Below are 23905 nucleotides of genomic sequence, written 5' to 3'. Positions count from 1 at the left end.
ACCCCAAGGGATGCCGAGGTCGAATGGTCATAAACTACTACAAGACCATTTCAGGCTGGACATAAGGAAGAATTTCTTTACTGCCCGAGCCCCCAAGGTCTGGAACAGCCTGCCATCAGAGGTGGTTCAAGCACCTACATTGAACACCTTCAAGAAAAAATTGGATGCTTATCTTGCTGGGATCCTATGACCCCAGCTGACTTCCTGCCCTTTGGGTGGTAGGCTTGACTTGATGATCTTCCAAGGTCCCTTTCAGCCCTACTGTCTATGACATCTACCAAATCATGGGGTGGTGACAGTGTGGGCCCAAGGTCTGGGGGAGAGCTGCGCTTCATGCATATTCCTGCTTACAGAGCTGGTGCCCATTGCAGGGGCATGTGGGGAGTGGATCATGGCTCTGCTCTGGGTCCTGGCCCCATGCTGCCACAGCCCTGTGATCCCAGCTCTGACCATCCTGCTCCTGGATGCTGCTTCCTGCCCTGCCTGTCTGCAGCCCCATCCCAGCCACCTGCCCAGCTCAGTGTAGCCTTAGGGAGTTTTGGTGAGCTGGTGCGGGGGCGGGAGGGGGAAGGGGGGCGTGGCTGTGACAGTTCACCAAAACTGCCTAAGTGGCCCTGGGGCCCAAATAATTTCTCAGTTGGCTATATTCTTCACAGCTACTTGCAAATTCCCTCTGCCTGCCTCAAGAAGTCCTGGCTCTATGGCAGGCAGCAGGGGCCTTCCCAAAGCCCAGGCTGCTGATGGCAGGCGGCAGGCAGGTGGGAGGCAACCTATCTATAGGTACTAATTCCTGCTCCCTTTCCCCCTCCTCCTCCTCACTCCTTCCTCCCTCCTGCCTGCTCTGCCACCTTCCAGTTTCTGCTGGAGGACCTGTGTGACTGCTTCCCTGCCAGACTGCCTGCTGCCCCCTGCTAAATGATAACTGATAAGTTAAAACTGGTTATCACTGGGCTTATCAGTTAATTAATTAACTGTGTAACTGTCCACATCCCTAGTAGGGTCCCGTCAGCATGTTTGTGCATGTGGGCCATATGTTTTAGTCATGTTCAGTGTTGGCTGCATTTAATCAGTTTCATAGCTGGTTTCCATTGCTGAGCATATGCTGCTTTTGGTAGTTTAATGATAGACAGTGCATTTAGTGAGATTTCCTTGTATGCAATTACAAGGCAAGAGGCTTTTCCCCATGCCAATTGGGGGAAAAAAACCCTTATCTTCTATTCAAGTAAATATGGCAAGCCAGCTGATTTTCCAAAAGACCTGAGGTTTCTGTATGTCCCTTTGATATCAAAGGGAGATGTTGGATGCTCAGCAGTTTTTGAAAATTGGTCTGTGTGAGATGGATAGTTTTAAAAATATTGTTTCACATCTTTCATTTTACGTTTTCTATGTTTTTCAAATGGTACTTGCAGTAGAGAGGTGATTAGCTCTGTTAGTCTGAAGTCAGGCAGAAGGTAGGACAGGGACACTGTAGAGCAGGGTTGGGCAATTATTTGGATTTGAGGGTCACTTCATGAGTTTTTGTGACCTGTTGAGGGCCACATTCCTCTCCCTCCTTCCCTCCTGGGACTGTGACCAGCATGGAAGCCTGAACCCACCTACAGCTTTAGCATGTGTGTCCACATCCATCTGTCCCCACCCCCTGTGGCCAGAGTCCACCTGCCAACAGCTTTAATAGGCCTTGCTGTCCCATGTTTCCCCCCACCCCCCTGCCTACAAGTCCAGACCTGGGAGCTGCCAGCTGCATTCACAGCTTCCCTGATGTAACCGGCAGGGGCCTGTTTTAAGAGCTAGTATGTGCCACATAACTGTTTGCTGGGCCTGTTTTACGGGCCAGTGTGTACCACACAGACAATATTACTTAATTGCTCACAGTGGTGGGGTACAACTCTGCACCACAGCCATCCCTACTGCAGCCCTGTGCCCCACCATTGGGGCAAAAATCTGGGATGGCACGTGCCCCCCCCATGCATCTCTTATGGTATGCCCTCTAGGTTGGAAAACTCCATTTAATGGTGAACTAGTTGTATACCAGAGATAAGAAAGCTTCCTTGTTTAGAAACCAAATCTTGTCTAATTTATGCCTTAGAAACAGGTCTGGATTATTGTTTTACCTAGCAGCCCTATAAAAACTAAACCTTCTGGTGCAGGTTAGAGACAAGGGAGCATAGATGCATTTCCACTGAGCTTCTTTTACCCCAGAAGGTGTTGGGAAGGAAGTTCATTTGAGTGTTTTGTGGATGGTCTTCTAATGATTGCATAGCTTTTAAGATGTGAATGAATTTGGTGAGATGTCAGTTGGTCAGTTGGCCAGTAGTCACCTTTTGTCCAACCCACAACATGTCCTAGGTTTCATATACTAGAACAGACTACCTGCAGGTCTCCTTTGGCCAAGGAGCTGTGCTTAATAAATAATTTGTATAGTGCCATCTCCTCTTCATTGCCTCAGTCTTAATCCCCAGATCTATTTTGAAGCTCTGATCCAAGAAAACAATAAATCTGACATTCTGTCCTAAGTTAATTTTGTTGTGCCAGAGTGCTGTGTTGTAAATGGTGATACTACACACTGATCTGATTGATGCCTCTGTAATATCTCACATAATAATCCAGTTAATAGATATGCTTTTGTACATCTTGGTTCACTCTTTAAATATGAGTTTTTAACATGCCTTGTGAATATTTTTAAATCAGAAACGTAATTCATGTAGATAGTAAAGTTATCAGAAGCCTTTCCATTTTTTTCTTCATTTAAAGAACGTTAAAGAAGTCAAGATAAGTCTTTACTATCTAACTTTGGCTCTGCCCCTGCAAGCATGTGAGTTCTTCCACTGAAATGCTCTCACATTAAATATTTGCAAAATTATGTTCTTAGAGCTTAGTTCTTAGAATGGTTTCACATTTGAGTTGCTTTATGAAAATATAAGTATTTAATAACCAGGGAGCTTGTTTTTCTCTTATTAAAAAAAAATCCCCTATGTTTGGATTTAAAAATAGAGTAACATAAAATCCACATTTTTCCATGATTAAAATGGAATGCCACTAACACACACACACGTTTCATTTTAATCATGGAAAAATGTGGATTTTGGGTTACTCTTTTTTTTTAATCCAAAAACTGGGGCTTTTTTTCAGAGAAAACCAGGATCCCTGTTAATAACCCATATGAATAATAATAATAAAAAAGTCCATTTTTGCTCATGTGGCTTAACTGTAAATTGGGTAGAACCAGCAGCACTACCCTACTGACTTCAGTTAGCTCATTAACAAAAATATGGTTGGACAAGAAGTTTCCAGATTTATACAAGCTGTAGACCTTGTGTTTCATAAAATTCTTACTAAACTTGCAAAAATTGAAACTTAAAGTAGTACATTCTAAATACAGGCGACTCTCGCCATTTGTGGGGGATACATTCCTGTGATCCCTGCGAATGGTGAAATCCACGAATAGGGCACTGCGTTCATGAATGCAATGCCCCCAGTGGTTGGGGTATTAGTGTTTAAAGTGTATTTAAAATGTGGATTCAGCATTCGCAAATACTGAAGGTTTCCTGTACATCTTTTAGTGTTTTGATGAAATTAAGATTAATACAGAAAAGATAACAAGGGTTTCAGAAAAAGATTGTGCATGTAATTTTTCCACTGGATTGCCATTTTGCTAGCTCTTCTAATTTTACAATGAATCCTACATTATTAGAGGTGCTTTTGTAGTGCCTTGTCTGTTTGTAAAGTCTGATTTGTTCTGAAATGATGTAGAGTTGTTTTTGCATTGCACCATTCTCAATGGTGCAAAATGACCTACAATGACCATTGTGGGGTATCGAATGAAGTCTTAGGGTGACATCTGAAAACCTAGATTTTGAAAAAACTTTGATCCCAGGCGCCTGATAAACATATTAATTAGCACACACAATGTGTTCTCTACCTCACTGTCTCTCATCCCTCCCCTCCCAAATAAACAAAAGGCAGGAATGGCAGTAGCTTAAGGTATCTTCATAGAGATTTTTTTTCTCTATTGATGTTGAATGTCACAGTGGCTTGCCCAAAAAAGTTTAGTTTAAAAGTTTAGTTCTTGATTTAAAGCTTTTATACAAAGCAACAGGTAAGTATCTCTTTCCTTTGACACCAAGGCAACTTCCAACTCAATCCAAAGCCTAACTAGCTATAGCCTATGACTGAAAAAGTCAAGCTTGCTCTGCAGAATTAGTTTGGTGTCCCTGATTTAGTTACATTGGTATGTGGCAACCTTTTCTCTGCCAATAAAGTACACGGCTTAAGTCCACATATGCAGATTACAGTGCAGTGGTTCATAAAGAGTTCTGTTGTAGGATTTTATGCCTAAACACAAGCATGTAAACTCCTTCCCCCTTCCTTCCTTAATATGACTGAGGTAATTAAGTGGTTTGAAAGTCAAAAGTCCCTGACCATGCAAGCATTTAAAAGAAGTTTAGTGTATTGCTCCCTTAAAAGAAAACCTCCTTTATGCCTTTAATGCCACTGCTAGAGCTCCAGTTGCTGAATCTTTTCTTAACTTTGTTCTGTGGCTTTAATGCAAGTACTTGAAGAGGAAGCTGTGAACACTTTGTGGATTCCACTTGCAGAAAGCTGCTCACGTGGTATCTGTTGCTACAGCTTCTGTTTCAACATTTGTTGCTGCCTTAGGAGAAGCTGTTGCTTGATATCTTCAGTAGCTTATGCCACTTCACAAGTCTGAGAGGTCAGGTCCCCCCCCCCTTGACTGTTGAGAAAGACATAAATAGAATTGCTGGTGCAGAAAAATTGCAGTATTCTACAGCCTGCTGTGGATCTCCAAAGATTCACTGCAATGAAGGATATGGGTACTGAATGAGACTCCAACTCTTCTTTCGGTCTTCAGTTTTGTAAGAGATTCCCCATAAGGAGAAGAAGCCAGTTCAGGGTTCAGTCAAAAGAGTGATGAGAGGTAAAACTGTATGGAAGGCAACTGAAGGACTAGGGGTAGAAATTACACATAAACCAGTATAAGTGATAGGAAGCTAGTTCAAATCTGTAACACAACAGAAATTCATTGCATATAAACCACTTTCAAAATGGCCAAGATAAACCTGGATGGGATGTAGTATCAGACTTAACTGATTTAGGTTAAATCGGTTTATTGATCTTTGGTCCCAGATCCCCTTCAGATTCAAGTTAACTCACAGTGCCCCATCATCCCAGGATTCTTTGTACCTCCCCCATAACCACCCCTTGCAGGGTGGGCAGGCTAGTCTTGTCCCAAGCTGTCTCTTCCAGCTGAGCAGGGAGGCATGCTCTAGCGCCCCCTCCCTCCCCCCCTGGTTTCTGGTCTTGGCCACTGCAGGCATGTGGCTGCATTTCTAGAATCAAAAGTGAATGTCCATTCACTTGCTTATCAGTTCAATGTATGCAGCTTAGACTAACCTGCGAAGACTGAATCAATACAGTCAAAAAGCCTGAGGTTGAACTTAACCAAAGAATCTACCTCCCATGATTAAATTATGGAAAAGAAAAAGGAGTTTACATTGTTCTCTTATAGGGGAGTTACTATTATATGAAATGTCAGAAGGAAATAAATTTTGTCACAGAAACAAGCACAGCAATAATTATATTTAGTAAGCAGATAAACAATAATAGTATATACTACTGGAGAAACAATAACTAAGCCAGCATGAAACAGTGTGAGCTCTTTCAAGCATATATTAACAACTCTTGCAGCAGCTGTTGTCCCCCTGGTTTTCCTGTGACAGGTTAGAGTGCTGTGCCTTGTAGTTGTGTGACAGGGTTGATTTGCATAGTTTTAGTTAAAGGTTAGACAGCAATTTGCATTGAATGGTTTGGATAGGAGTGATCCTGCCTCAGACAAAAGGTTGGGCTAGGTAACGGGTGGCCCAGCTGCCAAGGATGGGCATCTGTTATATATGCCACACAGCAGTTTGGGGATAAGACAGGTAGCACGATGGCAGATAGGTCAGGGAGCAGGAAAAAAGAGCATCAAATCAGGAAGGGAACACAGGGCAGAAAGCAGATTTTCCAGGGAGCATAGGGAAGGGAGCAGAAAGCAGAGCAGCAGGTCAGGTAAGGGGATTGGAGTGGCACTCAGGGAGGGTGCAGGGCTAATTTGTGGTATGCCTGCCAAAACGTTAGGTCCACACTGGACTAGATGACCTCCAGAAATCCCTTCTAGTCTTACTTTCCTATGAGCATTAGTTCATGTGCTACCTACAGTAGAATAGATACCTATAGAAAGAGAGCACAGTGTAAAGTAGTTTTAGAAAGACTTGTTTTTTAGTGGGAACATTGCTTCGTTCAACTACCCACAGATATACATCTAAGTAAATAAAGTACAGATGTGGGTGTTAACGTGCGCCTCAGAATCATTTTTCTTAAATCCAAGGACATTCCTTGCTTTCACACAGCCATTTGGATTGAGTAAGATGTGAGCAGGAAAGGCTCATCTCCAGTACCTTTTTGGCACCACTCTTGATGCTTCTCCCTCCCTCTTCTATTTCCTTTGCTGAAGATGAGCACAACACAAATGAGACAACTGCCAAATTCCTAAAGAGTGCTTCAGCATTTATTGCAGTCAAGTACACCATCTCAGAAAAGTAACTTGACACATTAGCTTATGCAGTGCTTTCTCTTGCTCTTAGCTTGTGTGCGCAGGAAAGAAACATCTTCAAGCCATTCACTGCCCTACTACATAATGTCCAATACTTGATTAGTATAGCTCCCAAGCATAACAGGGGGCTCTCTCGGGGCCAGTCTACAAGCTGACCTTGACAGGTTGCAACGGTGGGCGGATGAGAATAGGATGGGGTTTAACACTGATAAGTGCAAGGTGTTGCACATGGGGAGGAAGAACCGGCACCACACTTACAGGTTGGGGAACTCCCCTCTTGCCAGCACGGAGACGGAAAAGGATCTTGGAGTCGTCATTGACTCCACGATGAACATGGGCCGGCAGTGTGGGGAGGCAGTCAAGAAGGCCAATCGTACCCTGTCATGCATCCACAGATGCATCTCGAGCAGGTCCAGGGAGGTGATCCTCCCCCTCTATGCGGCACTGGTCAGGCCGCAGCTGGAGTACTGCGTCCAGTTCTGGGCGCCACACTTCAAGAGGGACGTGGACAATATGGAAAGAGTTCAGAGGAGGGCCACTCGTATGATCAGGGGTCAGCAGGGCAGGCCTTATGAGGATAGGCTACGGGACCTGAACCTGTTTAGCCTCCACAAGAGAAGGCTAAGGGGGGACCTTGTGGCCTGCTACAAACTGGTCAGGGGGGATCAGCAGGTATTGGGGGAGTCCCTGTTCCCCCGTGCGCTGCCAGGAGTGACCAGGAATAACGGTCACAAACTGGCGGAGGGTAAGTTTAGATTAGATATTAGGAGGCGCTACTTCACAGTCAGGGCAGCTAGGGCCTGGAACCAGCTTCCAGGGGAAGTGGTGCAGGCTCCTAGCCTGGGGATTTTTAAAAGGAAGTTAGATGAGCACCTTGCCGGGGTCATCTGACCCCGGTGCTCTTTCCTGCTAAGGCAGGGGGTCGGACTAGATGATCTACCTAGGTCCCTTCCGACTCTAGCTACTATGAAACTATGAAACTATGAAACTACCATTGGCCCGCCCACCTGTTTCTGGGCCAACTGTTCTCCTCCTTGCCTGCCATGCCTTGTTGTTTCTTAATTGGTTCTAATAAGACAGGAAGCTGCCCATTCTTACCCCAATGCCAAGGGGTGCTATCTGTGGTTGAATTTCTCCCCTACACTGCAGCCCAAGCCTTGCAGATGGCATCCAGGCAACAATGCTCCCGGCATACAGCTGGACCAAGCTTAGCCCTCATTGTCAAGCCACAGACACACATATTCATACTGCCCTCCTCTGGCTAGGACCTCTCACATTCCACCCCTTCTCACAGGGTCTCTTTCATGCATTGACAACTTGTACTGCCTTGCTCCCTCTTGGAGCAGGCCCATTTAGCCATAGGCTTTACCTAGCACACACCTTGGGTGGCAGATGTTTTGGGCCTCTCCCGCAACCGTCACCAGGTAGTGGCCAGCTGATTACCTGACCAGAACCAAGCTTGCCTGGTGATTCTAGTCTAGTCTGTCATTCTTTCATTTTATCATCATCATCTTCCTCACTACCACTACTACTACTACTACTACTACTACTACTACTACTACTACTACTACTATTTGTATTACTGTAGTATCAAGGAGCACCTGTCATTGACTGGGATCTCACTGTCCTAGTCTCCATACACACTGAATATACAGATACAGATACATATAGATAATATAGATATATTAGTTTGTTTGAATGTATACTTAGGATTAGTGTAAGAATAAGAAAAATCCAGCTACACAAGGCACAGGTTATATTGCTGATAATTGTTGCTTAATGGAAGTTACCTCAAGGATTCCAAAAAAAGTATTTTCTAGATTTCAGAATTAATATAGATTTCAGAATTAATATAGCATGTTTAGTTAGGATGGTACTATATATTTGGGGGCTTTTTAAAATTGGGTGAAACTCATGCATTCTTTCCTCAGGTATTAGAGTAGTGCCTAGATGCTTGGTAAAATGAAGTTTCATTCTGGATTAAACGTGTTCTTTTTTACATAAAGGTATGTTGGGCAGAACAAAACCTTATCAGAAATTAAAGTAAATGTCACTTCTTTTGCTCCATCACAAATGCTCAGGCATAAGAAAATACAGTTTCAAAAGTGGTTACAGGGTTTGAAACAAATGTATATGTAGCTTTTAATAGAGTTTTATGTTGATTAAATTGATTTCATATTTATTTGAATAATGTTACATATTCTTCCTTTTGGGTATAAAATAATGGGCAATTTATTAAACAGTGAAAGTCTGACTATAGATGCCTAAAGATTGACAGTTATTTAATGATATATTTGTGTATGGGTGGCACAGGAAAGAAAATACGACTTTATTTGCTTTATAATGAGTTGTTAATATTTGCAGAAAATAAATTTTTTTAAGTGGGGAGTTCTGAAGTATTATTAGTCAAGTATTACATTAAAATTGGAATGATGTGAGAGGTGGGATTGTATGTATATTTTAATTTTTTTCCCCTTTGTTTTCTGCAGTATACATTTCAGACTCTTTTTACACAGGGCATGTTTTGACACAAATGCTAAGACACTTATTGTATAATTCTGGGATGACTTGTTGCTTCTTCCAGGAAATGTAACTCTGCTTCTCACAAGCTGGAGAGGCACCAAACAGGCAAATGAGTGGATTACTACCAGGTCCTGATTGGAGCATCATCACACGAGCTTAAGTTGTGTAAAACTAAAGCAGTATCAAACTTCAAGCTTCAGTATTCTGACCTGCGGTGATTTAATGTATGTGATGGGTGAAGAATTTTCTATGGCAAAGAGAAAGAAAGAAAGAGAAACATGAGAAATAAATAGGCATGGGGGAAAAAAGAAGATATGTGAAATGAAAAAGTAACAAGCAGCTTAAAATAAGATGCCAGTACCCACACACAATTTAAAACAAACTCCTGTACTGAGTTGGAGGGAATAGTTCTTTTCTAGAGGTAAAGACTTGAGAGATGTTTGCCCTCAATCAGTGCAGGGCTGATTTTTTTCCCTGGGACTAGTAGAATATCAACAGGTACAGAAAAAATATGGAAAAACCTATTGAAAAATCAGAGATAATTTAAATAATTGTAGAATCATTGGGAACTATGGTAAAAGGATATGGAATAGAAAATCTTAAGCTATATGCAGGTAATTTAACTTTAATACTATTGATACCGCAAAGAGGGGTGCTTAGATAAGGGATTCCTGTTAGTACTTTTAAGATGAGCCAAATCTTTGCCAAATGAGATAATCTTTACCAAAAATTGGTAGAAGTGGTAGAACCTAAATCTTGTCATCAGATATTTTTTTTAAATCTAAAACAGTTGCCAAAAGACTTGAAAGTACATTTTCATGGATCATCTGTTAGGATGATTGAGGTTTTAGTTTGAGAATATCAACATCAATAGACATGTGGAATTTTGCACTTATCTTTTCAGCTGGAGGCTTGAACTAAGCTCATGCTTTGGCCTTGCTGGATATGGAAGAATGGGACTGGTTGCAGCTTGTATCAGTGGCTGGCAGGCTATGAACTGTGGGCTGGATCTGCCCCCCAGAGCCTTTAAATAGCCTGTAGAACCATGCTGGCGGCAGCATTTGGTGCTGAGGGCTCTCCCTATGCTGGGCTGCAGTCTGCCTTCTCCGCCTCTGGTAGAGGGGGAGCCCTGCCCATGTCCTGCCACTATTGGGCAGGATGGCTCTGGTCAAGGGGCTTTTACTATAGTGCTCCAGCTGAGAGGAGGGGAGAAGTATCAGTGCTGGGGCTCTAATGTCCTCACATGACCAAATTGTGCTGGGTAACAAGATTATACCTTTGCTGTTCAGCAAGTGTTGAATAAATGATTATTGGATATACAGTGTTTTTTGTTACACTAACATTCTTGGCAGTAGTGTTCTCTATCTGCTTTGCTCTTTGTCACTTTCAGTCATTGCAGTAATTTTATTAACAAATAGCTAATAGGGATTACAGTATTTACTTGCATCCACAGCTGACCCAGGCTCTGGGCAGGCCCCTGCCACTTGCCACAGACCAAGACAAAATACAGAAAATTCAGTCAAGTGTAGAACTAACAAGATCTAAGCCAAATGTAAAAACTTAGACTTTTCTTTTTCTTTTTCATGTTGTTTCCCCTAACTTGCCTCCTTATTGTGTTGGTTTAGGTTGTATACTTTTCAGTTGTGTCTTGTTTTGACCTGCAAAACTCTCAGCATGCTGTCTCTGAAAAAAACTATTGAATGCAAAAGGACTGCATTCTTACCCTTTCAGTTGTATGTGCCCGTAGCAATCTAAGTGAGATTTCAGCAAGGCAATGTTGATTTTGCTTAACAATTCCTGAACATGTGGGTGTGACTCCTCTTCACTGTTGAAGGTGTGCATACCGATACCCTTACAACTTAGAAAATTGCTCTTAGACTGACATTTCCCACGATACAAAAGAGTGGATATTTTTTTAACGAGCATAGAATAACGAACTCTTCTGCTCTTTCCCCTACCCCACTCCAGTTACCATTCCCATCCCTTAAGAATTGCCTGGAGAAAAGGCCCACTAGCTGGGACTAATTGGGATCTCCTAGGAAGGCAGCAGTCTTCTGGACATAATTAAGGATCAGAGACAAAAGGAAGTATGGAGTGGTTATTGGGTGGTGTCAGTTCTGGGGTGAGAGAATAGCAGAGCCATGAAATCAACTAGTTTAATAAAGTATTGATGACTGGCCTGAAAATGAGCAGCCAGGTTTTTTTTCTGTTGTGAAAGGAGGAAAATGTATTTCAGATCCTTTTTTCCCTCTTTCTTCTTCCTTAGAACTGTTTATTGGCTTTTATGTCAAGAACAGAAATGTATTTAGTCACCCTGACTCTGAGGAGAAAGGAAAATTGGGCTACTGGGTCGTTTTCTAAATAGGTTTGGCAAGAAAAGGTTCCTTTAACTATGGACAGAGGTGATTCAACATGGCTTAATACCAGGAGGAACAGTTAAAAACAAGACTTCTGGAAATAAAATTGGCATTTTGGTCAGAGAACCATAACATTCTCTGCCAGTTTTAACATCTAGTCCATGGTCTTGTTCCTCAGGAGGGCCATGCAAAAGTGAAATACTTTTTTGGACGGTGCCTTTCTGTACAAGTCAGGACCTGCATGCACACAGGTGTCTTCTAGGAGTGCCCATCTTGCTTCATTTTTGTGGGCACACAGTTTAGTAGAGATGATTAATCTGTCTTGGACTGATTCCCAGAGCTGATCTTCTATATTTCAGTAACATATGTATTCACCAGGACCACAAACAAGTGGAAAGCTGACACTTGTACATAGTCTTTCTGCATTTGTAAATATCCAAGTTGAAATGCAGGTGATAAGTCAAAGTTTTGGTCATCCAGCCATCCATACCCCTGTGTGAAAACTTAGATTTTTGCTTTCTCTCCTTTGTCTTTATTTTTTTCCCATTACCTCTTCTCCATTCTTAATGACAAGGTTAATACAGAAGAGAAATACGGCAGTCCTCACTTAATGTCCCTCAGTGGATTCATTAATTTTGCTTATGCCTGTGTAGATCATCCTACAACTGAAAACATTTCACATTTACATTTAACAGTAACCAAGCATTTTGTGTGTGCTGCTCTCTTATTTCACAGTCAGTTCTCAAACTGAGAGAACTGCAATATGTGCAGTAGAAGTGTTTTTATAATTATCCAGTTAATTTTCCATGCAGTGTGTCTTTTTTACTCTTTTATAGTGTCCTTTATCTTTCTTCAGTAATCAAAGAAGCTGTAAAACCTATTATAAGCAGGATTCTCTCTCCCTTTTTTTCACTTCCTGCACAATGCAGAAAGACTTGTGTGTGAATTCATTGCTCCCTCTCATAAGCACCTGACCATATTTATTAAGCTTGTTTGCCAGGTTAACCGGATTTCCGTTAATTCTGTGTATACTCCCATGTGTATATACAATGGATGGTTATCGTCATTTTCTAAAATAAGTTTAAATAAAATAATTCCTTTATACCTAATTAAAATATAAAGAATAACCTCCTGCAACGTGGTGTATTTTCTGTGGCTGTTGGAACTTTCACCCCCTGGCTTCTTGGTATAAAAAAAAAAAAATCAAGCTACAGAAGGTCATCTTGACAACTTTGGATCCAGACTTCTTTGGGTTTGGGTGGTGCTGCTGTGTTTTAGGAGAAGGTTTGACAGGGAACACTGTGACCCCATCCTCTTGTTTTCCTCCTCTCTCCCTCCTATAGTCAAATAATAATACTAATAGTAATACTAACACTGCATCCAGTAACTTCACTGTGTAGGTGTGTGCTTGGCTTGGGCTGCTATGAAGAATAGTATTCCTTACAGAGTACATTTATCAAACGTTTCATTCATGATTTTTGATAGTGATAAATCTAGATGTGACATCTTTTTACACATTATTTTGATTCTATTAAGTGTGTATTATTTATTAATATTTAGCAGCTTCCAAAAATGTAATTGACACCTCACGGTACTAGTGTAAATAGTGTATAGTTGAAGTTGCTTAATGGGGATGCCTTGGTGGATTATAGTGCAGGCTAATTAAGTTGTTATGTTAAAATGTTTCCAGTTGTTATGTGACTTTGTTGCCATATGTATCTATAATGTAGGTTTACTTCTTGCTTCTCCCTATTCATTTGTTAAATTTGGTTTCCTTTATGTATCAGTTCTTCTAAAATACTAACACTGAAAAAATAAACAATCTGCTTCCAGATGGTTTCAGGTTCCCATTTTATGTGAGAGAGACATAGAGTAACTGCTGAGAGCAGGGAGTGAACTTTTAAGTGACATGTTAACACCTCTGACCATAATTGTGAGGCATGTATGCTGAGAATCATCCCAACAGAGCATCTTTAAAAAATTCAGACATCCTTTTAAATAGAAACAAAAACAACAAACTCAACAATACTTCACAGTTAACAAGGGAGAAATAAAGTCCTGAAATATGTCCTACAAGATGCTCTCCTGATATCATTAGTGTTCTGTTTAATTGGGGCCATGATCAAACTCACTTCCTTCTGGAAAATGTGTTATCTAGTAGTGTTATCCCATGCTTAGTTCACTCAGGTGTTTGTGAAACTCTTACGTAACAATAACAGGTGAATTAATGCTTCTGAAAAAAGTAAAATATGAGTAAAATCATAGAAGTGGCAAGGGATTTTTTTCTGTTTGTTTTTTATTTCAAGTTGATGGTTTCCTAAAAGCCTACAGTCATAAAATAAATTTATTCTATACAGCATTGCCACTGAAGCAGTGACCGAATAGGTCACTAAACTTACAAGAAAGATGCATTTACACTAATTTTAGGACTGTAGGCTAGTCACGCTAGCTCAATATTTATTAAATCAGCTCACAGATCAGGTAATTATTACCACAGACCAGGTTTTTTTACTCTGCCCCGGTAGTTATAGAATACAGTGAATAACCTAAGGTCTTCTATAGTTAAAGCTTTTTTATCTTTATATCATCTAATTGTTTATAATATTAACTATAATAATTCATTGATTATTTAAATTACAATAGCACCTAAAGTAAGCTAGGTAGGATAGTACCTAAAATAATAAGGGACAGTTTCTTTGGTCTTAAATTGTAAACTTTTCCAGATGAAGAGTAGGGGGAAAGATATAGTATACAAGTAAAGTGATTAAGATGGTGTGACTGGTTTCTGGGGGTTTCTTTTTATTTTATTTTATTTAATTTTGCTTTCCTCTTGGTAAGCAAAGGAGCTTGGTAACAACTGAGTCTGGGAGTTCCTGACAAGGATGTACTAATGCTCTTTTTGGTATTTGGAAAACTTGGCTGTTCTTAGCCAAAGGATCTCACTCTTCTCCTCTTCAGGATCATATCAGCGTCTAAATTTGGGGTCAGAATTGAATTTTCCCCTGAGGTCAGGTTGTCGAGGACTGCGTAGTTCAGGAGTGGGTAGGGTTACTGTATTTCCAGTATCAAAAAACAGGACACCTGTGGCGGGGGGGAGGGGTACATGATGGGGGGGGCAGTGGTATGCCCGTGCCTTGCCTTTGCCCCTCATTCCTAAGCCACAGCCTCTCCAGCCCTGCTGGTGCCCCTCACTCCAGACCCATAGCGCCTGCCCTCCCCAGCCCTGCCAGTGCCCCTCACTCCTGACCCGCAACCCCTGCCCCACCAGCCCTGCTGCATACACATACATACACTCTCTCTCTCTTAGTGTCTTTTACCTGGGAGTATCTTGCTGGGGCCTGCGCACAGACAGAGCATGTGACTCCTGACAGCCAGTCACCTTGCCTGCTGCTCCCAGGCAGCCAAGTTGCTAGTGCCCTGGAAAGCAGAGGCAGAGCAAAAACCCGGATATTTTCTTGGATTCAAAAAACCTGCCCAGACAGTAGGACAGAGAACCAAAAAAGAGGATATGGCCGAGAGAAACCAGATGTATGGTAACCCTAGGGGTGGGCAAAATGGCAGATTGGGCCAGCAGCTGGACTCCATTTCCCAGCAGCCCCTGCCCGTGTGGCTCCCAGCTGGTCTCAGCAGAGAACCCAGGAGCAGGGAGCTGTGACAGAGCATGGGGCAGCACAACTGGGACTCTGCCCTGGCCCTTGCCCCAGTTCCAGCCCACCCATCTTGCTTCTGGCTGTAGCCCCATCTCAGCTGCCTGGCTACACACCCTGTCCCTGCAAGTCCTGCCCCCCAGGCGTAGGATCTTCTGAACATATATTAACCAAATTGTTTCCTGTAGTAGCAATGTCAGGGCATTGGCAGTGCTCTTGTCTCCCCTGCTTTTACCTGTATCATGCATTAGAGTGTTCTTGGCTTTTCTGGTTTTTTGCCTTATAGTTGCATGAGGGTTTAAAATGGTGATTTTGAGGAAACCTTGCATAAATTGTTGTCTGAAAATTCAGGAGACTCCACTCGTGGCTGAAGGAGGCCTCTCAGTCCAGAGTTCCTGTTGGTATTGAATTTGCTTTCTTTATTTTTTGATACATCTGTTTCCATCTGTTCATCAGCCTTGCCATAAGGTTGGTTAATTTGTTTCAGGGGTCATTAAAGAACTGGGTCTAGAGGAGGTATTGGAAATAAAAAAGGATACTGGGCCTCCTTGGTCAGTTTGGTATTCCATGTATAAGTACTAGGAAGTAATTACAGAAAGCTAAACTACACTTGAATAAGTAAAAGGTGTTTGGAGAAGTGACAACAGTTTTGATTCTTCTATCATGTCTGTCTAGGTGTCATTAATCACAACACACACACACACACACACATACACCTCTGTGCTTTTGCCCACTGCTCCTAGCCCCAAGCATCCAAGCTGCTCGTGCCTGGGAAAAGTGTAGGCAAAGGAAAAACCCAGACATTTTCTCTCATTTTAAAAACCTGCCCAGACACAAGGACAGGGGGCTAAAAAAGAGGTGATGTCTGGGAAAACTCTGATGTATGGTAACCCTATAACTGGCAGCCCATAGGCTGCATCCTACCTAGGGGGGGTTGAAGTGCAGCTTGCAGGCTTCTTTCTGCTCAGTTGCCGCTCCTGCCTTACCATTGCACCTGCTGCTGTCTCAGCAGCTAGAGTCTCGGACAAGGCAGCATAGTAGGAGGAGACCCTGTAAGCTTGCTGCCCATGTGGGAGTGGGGGAGGTACTCCTTGCGCATCAGTGATGGCAGGAGCTCATGCTGCTTGTGTGGCAGGGGCATGGAAGGACTCAATTGTGTGGCAGCAGCAGTGGGAGGGCTTGTGTTGCTTATGTGTTCGTGGCGAGGGGGATGGGAGGAGGTGAGATGGGGCTCACCTATGTGGCAGCAGGGGAGCTTGCATGGTGGTGGTGATGGTGAAGGCTCTCACTGCTCCCATGATGGTAGGTGGGATTGATGTTGCTGTGCACTGTAGGGACCCTGGGAGCCCAAATGGTGTGTGGCGTGCAAACCAGGGGCCACAATCAATGCAACATGCAGACCCCAGCTGTTGTGAAGTAGGACCACCCTGTTCTGTTTGATTTAAAATCACTTTACACATAATGGTTTTGTCCCTTGTGAGTGTGAATTCCATGCGGTGAGAGAGAACCATGAATTAATCTTCTCACATTGTATTATTTATTTGCATTTCGGTTACACCTGTGGGTTGTAACAGGGTGACTTCCATTAAAGATACTGATAGGAGTATGTGCATAATATCAGGTAACAGTGTGGTATGCTTTCTAAACTGAGTGAAGAAGTGAAACAGAGTGAAGGTCTGAGTAGTGAGTAGTGAGTGTTGGGAAGGGATACTGAAATAGTTAAGTCCATTTTGAGTATTTTGTTTAAAGCTGTACTTAACTTCCATTCTCTGATCTGCATGTACCCTGCAGGTGACAGGCCTCAAGCCTGGATCTTTCCTAGAGTGATTCATGTGATTCTTCCACTTCTAGATGGAGATCTGGGCTTTGTTAGCGTGTGTAAAGACTATGTTTAATGAGCTGATTCTGTGAAGAACTCCCTTCAAGAGAACATGACCAGACAACCTTTTTGACTAAAGTATTTCCTTTAATCCTAAAAGTAGGTGCAAACCATTATATAGAAAAAACAGTTTTATAACAATAACCAGGTCTGCATAACTGCCTTGTCAGAAGCCTTTTCCATCTCTGTGAAGCAGTCTAGGAATGCCCATCTTCTTCAGATCCCCTTAGCAGGGGTCTGCTCCTTTTTCCCCCTGAGGCAGGAAATATATTTTTTATAAATTAGTTGAGAGGCTTTGTTCTGCTCAGTTTCTCAAGTTTGGAACTTGCTGTCCAAATTAGTTAGGTGGGCTTTTCAGGGATCTGAATGTAGGCCATCAAGCAAAATGTTTTTGTATTGTTCCTGAAGTGCTGGCAGATGGATGGCTATCTCATAATGTCCTATTTACTGCATGTTTTTTTTTTCTAACAGCTTGCTATCAGTCTAAACCAGTAGTGCTTAACCTTTACATCCATCAGGCTGGATGGGCAGAGCCTGGTTCCTCCCTGGGCCTAGAACAGGCACAGTGGGGCCCCATCTGGCTGCGTGGAAGGGGGTGGGGGCTGGCTGGTCCCCACCCAGTCATGTGGGAAAAGGGGACATGACCCAACCTAGCCCCATGGGGGAGCATGATCCAGCCCCAAAGGTGAGGGGGCATGGCTCAGCCCTGTGGGTGGAATGGGGTGTGGCCTGGCCCCAACTTCACCAAGTGGGAGGGAAGGGAACATGGTCTGGACCCATGGGAGGGAGGCATGGGGAGACAGGAGCATGGCCCTGAACCAATTGTGCATGGAGAGCGGGGTGTGGCCTGGCCCTGATTTGGTCTTCTGGTGGGAGCGGGGTCATGGCCCTCCTGCAACTCATCATACAGGGCTTGGGACTCTGGCAGCAGGGAGGGGTGGTGGTTTTAGCTGGTGGTCTTAGCTCCCCCACTGCTAGATTTCCTGACTCACCAGGAGCCCTGCAGGCTGGTTGCAAAGCTTCACTGGCCTCATTTTGGCTCATGGGCCAGAGGTTGAGCACCCCATGTCTAAGCTAATGTAGGTGAGAAACAAGGTTGGATTTTTTTTGTGATCTCTTTTACTGGATCAACTGTATAATTGGGCAAGGCATTAGACAAGCTTTCTGGTACAAAAGTTGACCCGAGTCAATAATTATGTCTATTCTGGTAAAACTCTGTAAGATGATTCTTGGAGATTCAGCTGAATTAATTTTAAATGTGATGAAACCTAGGGGATACAGCTAGCAACATTTTTGTACACCACTGATTAAACTTGCTCTACAGCAGGTTTAACTGAAATGGTGGCAAAATGGAAGTTTTTCTATGTTATGGATCCTACCAATTTTGAAATAGTTTAATAGTTGAATAACTGAAAAGGTTGTGATGAATTTCCCAGTGTTGATAAGACAGTGAAAATTTCAGCATTTCGCAGGCCTTAAAATTTCAGCATTTTGCAGGCCTTAGATCACCTATTTTTTGTACCCAACTTTAGGCTCACACATTAGCAAATCTTGACCTCAATATGCATATTTGTGTGAGAGATCAAGTCAACTATAACATATTTTTAAATGGGGAAGTATAAATATTTAACTTGCCTACTCGAGAACTTGTCTCACAGACTTCTGTATTTGCTGGACTGTACAAGGCTGTAAAGTTCAGCACTGAAGGAGGCTAACCTGTTGCTGTAAAAGCCAAGTTAGCTGTGTCTGTCAAGAAGCATATGAAGCAAACCAGAATGTACAGTGGCAGAGCTTTTTTCCTCTTTAACTCTCAATTTGTTTCCGTTTAAACACTTGCTTTGTCCCTGCCATGACATACAGGCATGTGGTTAGTTTTTAAAGGCCAGGAGTGACTAAACTGCAAACTTGTGAAATAACACTTGTATATCATTTTGGAAGACAAACATTCTTGCTCATCACCTGAAGGGCCCCAAACCAGGGGTCTTTCTCTTCCTCAGCCCAACCTTTAAAAATAAGAGTGCCTACTGTATGCTTCTGTTTTGTATTTTTGCATTCCATTTCCTAAAAGCCTAAAGTCTAGGAAAAAAAATGCAGTGAACGTAGGGGAGTTTATCTCTCTTTTTCCTGTATATAGTGTGCACAGAAAGACATTGTATGACAATATTATGTCACCTTTTGAGTTGAAGGTTTGACCTATAATTTTGGTCTCCAGTTCCAAGATTTATCCATCAGATCCTAGTAAATCTTGGGATGAGAGGGAAGAGAAGCTCTTTAGAGATACAAAAATGCCCAGAAAGGGAGATACATGGTTTGAACATAGTATTTGAGTGGCAAAATGCTACGGTAATAGCAGCCGTTTAAGTACTTAAAGAAGGGGTCAGCAACCTATGGCTTACTGGCTAGACTTGGCCATAACTGATCTATTGTACCAAATTTATAAAACCAACAAAAAGGCATTTGTGCACCTGTATCAGGTTTTTTAGGGTTCTCATATTTTGCCTAAGAATTTGCAGTGCAGAATCCAAATAGATTTCCTGTTTATCGGGCAAAGGAAGATAGCATTAAAATTATGTGGATGGAAGGAGTGAGTGTGCAATATGCCTCCCACCGGAGCTGGAAAATATTCTATGACTATAGTGACATAGTGGCATTTCCAATACTGTGAGTTTTTCAAATAAGAAATACAAATGAAAGCATACTGTGCTACAGAATTCTAATGAAATTCCTTTATGGGGATCTTTAATTGATTTTTTTTTAACTTGGCAAGCGGTAGAGAAATTGCTGTTCAGCTTGGTTTTTTTCATCCTGTCCTCAGGTATACTGCAGTCTGACTTAATAAAATAACTCATAAAATTATGTCTAGGTTATTGCTCCGCTTATACATTAAACTGAGAACCAGATTCTGCCCTACCTTGCATATCTCCTTGTATGATCCCACTGAAACCGTAAGGGTTGGAAGTGAGGGAAGCCAAAACAGTATTTGTTTCTCAATTATTAAGTGTCACTTTAACCAGTAATTAAGCAGATACAGTAACTTACATAAAATTAATCCCTTTTGCTTAGCAAGTGACTTGCTCAGGTATAGTTTAATTACTGGTAGATGTTGTTTCATACTCACTAGATCTAATTGCATCTGGAATGGTTCCATTCAGTTGCTAAACTCACCTGAAAATCTGGATTTTTGCCTCCAGTGCTATACATGATGCTCCCTCTTCCACACTTTCACTCTTGCCTTTAGTTGTGCCCTATGTTGGCCTCTTTGCACCACCAGTGTTCCCTCTTGGGTGTTTGTGCTTTTCCCATGCCCTTTTCCCTGCCTAGAATGACCTCTGCATCCACTGTGCTAGGTTCTGTCCTTGAAATCATTCTTTTTTCCACAAAAGCTACAAAATCTAGCCCACAAGAACACTTACATTAACCTTTTCCTGACTGAAAACAAAACCTGATTTTTACGGTTATAATGTTCTCAGTCCTTTCGCATTTCAGTGTGTTTGTGTGATCAGTCACTGCCCCAAGTGCTTACAGAGCCTTTATCTGTGTCCTGTGCAGCTCTAAGCCTGATCTCACAGCTTGACAAACAATAGATAGTAACAGTTCAATAACACAGACAGAATATTGGAAATATACTGGGGAATCTAAGGGACCATATATTTCCTTTGACTATGCTCATGTACTCCAGCTGACTTCAGTAGAAATGGTGCATGTATATCTTAGGATCTAAACATTTGAATAATTCCTGATTAGTGTGAGGATTATAAATTTGAAGAGCGAACACCAGACGTCAGAAGCTATTTTATTTAAAAAATAGGGTAGGGTAGAATAGAATACCATGTAATAAAATGTAATTGTGTGCTTGTATTTATCCCAAAAATCTATTTATATAGAATAACAAGTTAGACATTGGTAGTATAAGACTGTAAGGATGGTAGCTATTTGGAAACCATTCTCGATTTCATAGATTTAATAGATTTTAGGGTCAGAAGGGACCTATTAGATCATCGAGTCTGACCCCCTGCCCTGGACAGGAAAGAGTGCTGGGGTAAGATGACCCCAGCCAGGTGCTTGTCCAATTCATTGATTCCTTGCATGGTTATACTGTAATATACAGGATAACCGATTTGGCTTGTGCTTCGTGTTTACCAGCAGCAATATTTGTTAATATTCTTCCTCCCTGGACACATCTTACACTGTGTGCAATGCTTACCCCATCCTGCATACGCTATCATTTACTTTACTTCCGAAGCCTTCTGGTTTCAGGTGCTTTGAGCAATTGTATACAAATATTACATTAATCAATTAAAAAAAAACAAGTTACATTGTTATTTAAACTTAGAGCTTGTTTGTTGTCTCTTCGCACAGACAAAGACTGGTTTCACTCAATTAACAAATAGAGGGAAAAGCAAGGTAAATCTGACATCATTATGTAAATTGATTGAACCTGTCTTTGTCCATTGTTTTACAAACACAGCAAGTTTTTGTGCACCTGTCATATTTTTACAACTCCAGTCAACACCAGCAGTACCTTTCCTGTTCTTTGCTGTAAAAAAAATACACGTGTATTTTATTTGCTTTTAAGTACTTAATAACAAAGTGAATGCCTTTTAGCTACTTTCTTAGATGTGGGGTTAGAACAGCCTGAAGTACACCTTGTCCTGACTCTGAATTCCAGTTTGTTACAAAGATTATTTGGCCTTTGCTCTTGCTAGCTAAGGTGGGGCTGGATGATTCAAGTTGTTCTCTTTTCCCCTCATACCTGCAGATTTGCATGTTTGACCTAGCAGGATAATTGGGCCCACAGCAACATGGGCGTGCCTCCCTGAGAAACACTCGGTTTCATGTATGACTCATAAGCCGAAGCACAGACACTACTTCCCCAATCTACAGTAGCCATTTTAACTGCATAAAACTGCTGGATTTCTTTTTTCCCTTTCTGGCTCTTGGGACTATGCAAACACCTTCCAAAACATTAAGGTAACTTTTTTGTCTTCCAGTGGCACTGGGTCTGTAATGAAGGGGTATCACATTAACAGCAGGGGAGGTGTACCTGTTGCTAAAACATGGCTGTATGCTTTTTTTACCTCTGTTAATGTATGAACTCAGTCACATGCTTGATTGCAGTAAGTACCAGGGGAAAAACAAAGAATGCCAGTTCTTGCAGGGTTTTGGTCTTGTAGGCAAAGTATGTTTTAAATAAATGTTTAATATGCCAGAAATACCTCTGATAGACCATGAGAGTAAGAATGAAAAAAAGACAGCATTCTCTATTGGCGTACAACCACATGCACGGTGTTTTAAAATTATAAAAGGAAATGGTCATTTTATATGGAAGTGCTGTGTAAACTGTGTTTTGCTGTTTTGCAAAATGTTAAGAGCAATTACATTGCTTCTCCGTACTTGACAGCAGTACACCTGAAATAAGCCTTAAAGCCTTGACATTTTAAATGCTACTGCATTTCAGGTACGTTCTTGTATTAACTAATGCTTCAAATGTGCTGCTGATTCCAACTACTCTAAGCACTACTAAGTTGACTGTAAAACATCTTTATTGTTCAAAACTGGGCATATATTTAAATTAATTGTTTAATTTGTAGTACAAGGTGTTCTGAAAATGAGTTTGGACAAAGTACTAGTCCATAAAACTGCAGAGAATGATGACATTTGCTCTGGATAAACTAAGATTCGATTCTGAGCCACTTTAATAGTAGGTTCATAATGTAAAGAATAGATGATTAGTCTTATATATGGCCTCACACCTACAAGTTTATTTCTACTGAAATAGGCTAATAAATCCCTTTAATATAGAATTTAAAATAGAGGAAGAGTTTTTTTTTCATTCAATAAAAATTATACATAGCTGTCTCTCTGAATATGACTTGTTTCTCAAAGCTTAGCACTTTGGATATGACAGAAGAAAGGTGTATTGTAAATGAGGCTAGGTGTAGGGGTATTTGTACAAGAAGGCCTTATGGGAAGCAAGTTGTCAAAACACTATTTAATTTTAAATAGCTTTGGACCCCGTATTTTATTTTTTCAGTTAAAAATAAAGTTTAATTCCTTTTAAACTGAAAAATTAATTACAGAGGAATAAAACTTAGTTTGATATTGCCCTTATTATACTTAGTATCATTTAATGTCTACTTCTGGGGCATTTAATGGAGTAGAGGGAGGAGTCAACTATTAGGCCAATGGTCATGCTTTGGGGTATTTTGCTTTCTTCAGTCCTCATCAGCATTCACCTGTTACCTTTCCTTGTACCCTGCTGTAGCTTATTAGGTTTCATTTTTCTTTTTTTTTTTTAAATCCCACTCAACAGGTCCCTGTTTATTATAAGCAATGTATCCTTCTGCCTGAAAAATACTTAAAAGATGGGTAAAATTAGTAAGGAGCAGGTTGTATTGTGGAAGTTTTTTTGTTGAATACTTAATATTTCTTGGAGTATATGATTTCTGTTTCTTTGCAGCAGCTTCGTAAGTTTTGATGTCCACTTTTGAAACTGACTCATCGTTCAAACTAAGACAACACTCATTCTCGCCATTTGAACTAACAAAAGGGAAAACCCACTGATTTCCCTCCCTTTCGCTGGTTTTCTTTCCTGTAGTTGGAGTGCTAAAAGCTGAATTAGTGTGTTCAAAAGTTGAACTAGGAGTCCCAGATTGCGGTGGTTTGATAATAACATCTAGAACACTTCTGTAGTGCAGCTGTTTCTAGTTCACCTTTGGCCAGGACTTAAAGGGGAAATTTCCAGTTCCTTGTGGAAGCAGAGTTGAATACAAGAAAACTACTGAATCATTTGGTTCACTATACATTTGAACAATTTGAGGAAAATAGTTTAAGAGTCCAAGTTACTTTAAAAAAAAACAAACCTTTAAAGTACTCCCACTAGGCAGAT

At 41.5% G+C, this 23905-nt stretch overlaps 1 protein-coding gene across 3 annotated transcripts in view; it reads left to right on the top strand.

Annotated features, from left to right (window-relative positions):
- The window catches only part of ELF1 (E74 like ETS transcription factor 1), a 120389-nt gene that overhangs the window by 6160 nt on the left and 90324 nt on the right, over positions 1-23905 (top strand). The window contains exon 1 of one of the 3 annotated variants that reach the window (XM_090024778.1): positions 21841-21987. The exons of the other annotated variants lie outside the window; for them this stretch is intronic. The gene's annotated coding sequence lies outside the window, so the exon portion shown is untranslated. Of the gene's footprint in view, positions 1-21840; positions 21988-23905 lie in introns of those variants that run through there. 3 annotated transcript variants of the gene reach the window in all.

Source organism: Crocodylus siamensis, chromosome 1, assembly GCF_052110815.1.
Source record: "Crocodylus siamensis isolate JL-2025a chromosome 1, ASM5211081v1, whole genome shotgun sequence".
Taxonomy (NCBI): domain Eukaryota; kingdom Metazoa; phylum Chordata; order Crocodylia; family Crocodylidae; genus Crocodylus; species Crocodylus siamensis.
This window is presented reverse-complemented; position numbering and strand designations above follow the sequence as displayed.